Source organism: Suncus etruscus, chromosome 12 (genome assembly GCF_024139225.1).
Source record: "Suncus etruscus isolate mSunEtr1 chromosome 12, mSunEtr1.pri.cur, whole genome shotgun sequence".
NCBI lineage: Eukaryota > Metazoa > Chordata > Mammalia > Eulipotyphla > Soricidae > Suncus > Suncus etruscus.
In genome coordinates, this window is record NC_064859.1 from 65251912 (window position 1) to 65256218 (window position 4307).

Below are 4307 nucleotides of genomic sequence, written 5' to 3' on the forward strand. Positions count from 1 at the left end.
CTCAGACTCACTCACACCATTGACGTTGTTGAATTCGAATGTCTTCTGCCCTGCAAAAGTTGTGGCAGTTTGATGAACATTTGTTGAAACAACGGTTTACTGACAAGGCTTAGTATTGTGCTTGATGACAAAAGATGTCACATGAGTCAGACCTCATAGGAGACTGGCTGGGAGGATCAGGTAGGATTTGTTATGAGCATGATCTGCTGACATTGGTGCTGGCAAAAAAGACAGCAGTGACTTTATTTGTGGTGATTGCTTAGATTTTTTTTCATAAGGGTTAATCAAAAAGGCCAAAGCTTTTTGGTAGTTACACTTATTTATGCATGTGTTAGTAAAGTTAGTTGAACAAATTTGAGTATCTTGTAGGGAATGGGCTTTTTCCCTCTCCTTTCGTTTTTGGGTCACACCTGGTGGTGCTCAAAACTCAGTTTTATCTCTATGCCCAAAGGTAACTGACTCCTGGAGGTTCTTGGGGGACAATATGCTCAGCTGAGGATCAACCTTGGTTATTTGCATGCAAGGCAAGTCTCTTAACCCCTGTACTATCTTTCTGGCCATGTGATGTACTGAGTGAGCCCTCAGCATAGAACAGTTTGACAAAGGATTTTTTTTTCTGCTTCCTCTGTCAGTGCATCTATCTTTATCAGAGATAGAAAAGTATTTAGGCAGAATGTTAAAAGGTGAGGCCAAGATAAGTAATTTAGATATTTTTCTCACACAGAATTGAAGCATATTTCCAAAACCAACCACTGACATTTAAATTTTTTCTAAAAGAATTTGTGAACTGAATGAAAAAATATCTACATAGAAAATGGGAAATTAATAAAGCTTGGGGGAAATTTTTAGGTTGTTGAAATAAAGTGTAGTTTTCTAGTATAAACTGTCTGTAGAGGCAATTTGCACTAGAATGAATTATTTAAAGGTGTGAGGCTCGGGAAGTAAGTAGAAGGTAAAACAAGCCAGAATGAGACAAATAACAATGGCAAATCTGAGCTTTATTGTATCTTTGAGAAGAAGATGTGATTGAACTTCAGAATGCGCATGGCCCATTGTGAGTGCGCATGGCTGTAAGAGCCTTTTATAGGACGGGGTGGAGGGTGAGCTCCCAGGAGGCTGTGAAATTGGATGAGTTCTTTTCTGTGGGAAGTCAGGACCTCTGAACAGACTGCAGAAGATCCCTGCTCAACCTGTGATTACATAATGTGAAAATAATAGCAGCTGATGGGAAAACCATGGCTTTAATGACAGGCAATTTGATGTTTCTCTGTTGTCTTTTGCAAAGATGGCCCTTTTCCCTTTCTTGAAGAAGAGAAACAAAGGGAGGCGGTTAGTAAATGGCACGTTGATGGGATCTATTGAGGATATAAATAAGGCTCTTACTGCCCACAGCAGGAGAGATAACTACGGACTACAAAAGCTTGCTCTTCATAAAAATTAAATCCCATTTTACAAGTAATACTTAAAATGTCTATTAACTTAACTCTGTGGGGAGTTTGGACATATCACTGGAGAAGAATTTGACCCCTACTACTTTGGGGTATGGAAGCAAAAGTCTTAATTTTCTTTTTTTTCTGCCTTTGTTCCGTTTTAAAGGGAAACTGTTTTCCCCTCAAGCTGCTATAAAACCCAACTGAAAGACATATAAAGATTATATTTGTTACTGGGTTTTGCATGCAATTCAGCTTATTCTATAAGAAATATATTTGCATAAAAATACCAGTTAGCTTCCAACTTGTGAAGTTCATGTAGCCAGCACATGTAGAAGTAGTCATGGACTTTTTTTTTTTACTCTTATATCATTTGCACTTTTGCTATATAATCTCATGTCTGAATACAAATTGTATTGTTAGTTGCCAGTTCTGATTCACTCAGAATATCAGAGTGAATCAGTGGAGAAATGGATGATTTAATTCTCTGAGGAAGTTATAAATATGAATATTCCATTGTTAATGATATTTTTTCTTCCCAAGGGATATAATTTACTTGGTGTGATTCACATCTCATCAAACTTCAGATATGTAAAAAATATGTGTAGCCATAAGAGTTATATAACATGGACTTGTGGGGTTTATGAAATCTTCATGAGACAACAGTGCTGGAAGATGCTGTCAAAGGAAAATTGCAGTAAAACTTGGATTGGTACCCAGGGGAAGGAGTGGGACTCAGTTCTGATTGGCAGATGAGATCATTGCTTGGCTAAGATTGAGCTAGTGAATAGGTCCCAGAACATGTTCTTAGGTGTGTTCAGAGTGATGAGTCCATCTGTATCTGCTAACCTTTGATGGGTTCCTGCCTCCCAAATGCTGGAGATCCAGACCTGGTTCTCTTTGTATCTGCATTTTAACTTGAGAGGAAGTCTTGGTTCCCAGATCCCAGATGGGTTCAGAAATAGAGTGAGACCCATGTGGGATCAAATGACTGAGGCAATTCTCACTATCTAATCAGTAGTGAAATAAGTTAGCCCAGGTACAAGAGCATCTGTATCAGGCATAAAATATGTTTTCCCACAAGAGCCACACACTGAGTGGGAGAAACTATTCAGCCAATACCCATCAGATAAGGGGTTAATATCAAAAATATACAAGGCACTGACACTTTACAAGGAAAATATCATCAACCCATCAAAAAATGGGGAGAAGAAATGAACAGACACTTTGACAAAAAAGAAATGCAAATGGCTAAAAGGCACATGAAAAAATGCTCCACATCACTAATCATTAGGGAGATGCAAATCAAAACAACTATGAGGTACCATCTTATGCCACAGAGATTGGTACACATCACAAAGAATGAGAACAAGCAGTGCTGGTGGGGATGTGGGAAGAAAGGAACTCTTATTCACTGCTGGTGGGAATGCCGTTTAGTCTGACCTTTGTGAAAGCGATATGGAGATTTCTCCAAAAGCTGGAAGTTGAGCTCCTATAGGATCCAGCTATACCACTCCTAGGGATATATCCTAGGAACACAAAAATACAATACAAAAATCCCTTTCTCACACCTATATTCATTGTAGCATTGTTTACATTAGCCAGACTCTGGAAACAGCCTTGATGTCCCATCAATAGATGAGTGGCTACAGAAACTATGGTACATATATACAATGGAATATTATTCAGCCGTTAGAAGAGATAAAGTCATGAAATTTTCCTATACATGGATGTATATGGAATCTATTATGCTGAGTGAAATAAGTCAGAGGGAGAGAGATAAACACAGAATGGTCTCACTCATCTATGGGTTTTGAGAAAAATGAAAAACATTTGTGAAATGATTCTCAGAGATAAAATAGAGGAGGATTGGAGGGTCCAGCTCCTGACATGAAGCTCACCACAGGGATTGTTTAGTGCATCATAGAAATAATTACACTGAGAACTATCATAACAAAATGTGACTGAATGAGGGAAGTAGAAAGCCTGTCTAAAGTACAGGCCAGTGTGGGGTGGGAAGGAAGAACACTTGAGATATTGGTGATGAGAATGTTGCACTGGTACAGGTTTATATATATATATATATATATATATATATATATATATATATATATATATATTAAAAAATAAAAAAAGAAAAGATAAGGCCTCCCAATGTTTACCACAGGTTGTGTTCTTTACACTGACTATAGAAAGAGAAGGTACAGTAAATACACCCTATTTACACCTCAACCCAGGCCCTTTGCCTGGTCTGTACTGTGAATGGGGGGACAAAAGAATATGTTTTACCTTAATAAATGGGACCTGCCAGCATTATGTTATTACATCCTAGATTATGTTTCTTTCCATTTTAAGTGCATTTTCAATTTATAAAATTTTATTTAATCCAGGGGCAGCAGAAGGGCATTTGCCTTGCACGTGGCTGACCTAGAATGGACCATAGCTCGATCCCCTGGTATCCCATATGGTCTCCCAAGCCAGGAGTGATTTCTGAGTGTAGAGCCAGGAGTAACCCCTGAGCATCACCGTGTGGCCTAAAAACCAAAAAAAAAAAATAAGTTATTGAATCTGTTGCAACATTGTACACCTGAAACTCAGTCACAAATAATTTTGTAATTATGGTGATTCAATTAAAAATAAATAAAAATCGCCAAAAAGTTATTGAATCACCATAAATTAAAAAAAGTTATTCATGAGTGAGTTTTACAGTATTCCAATACCAATTCCTTCATCAGTATACACTTGCCTTCACCAATGCCCCTAATTTCTCTCCCACCACTTTTTCCTTTAGGCACTGTGGTTTACAATACTGTTACTGATAGGGTACCTTGCATTTCACTTTAATCTCCTTTAAACATTTGTTCTTTCCTAGAGTGA

General features: G+C 37.8%; 1 non-coding gene across 1 annotated transcript; it reads left to right on the forward strand.

Moving 5' to 3' along the window:
- Window positions 1-3575: 3575 nt before the first annotated feature.
- LOC126024839 (small nucleolar RNA SNORA51) lies at window positions 3576-3706 on the forward strand. The gene has a single exon (XR_007500939.1). It is a non-coding gene; the product is annotated as a small nucleolar RNA SNORA51 (small nucleolar RNA).
- Window positions 3707-4307: the final 601 nt, after the last annotated feature.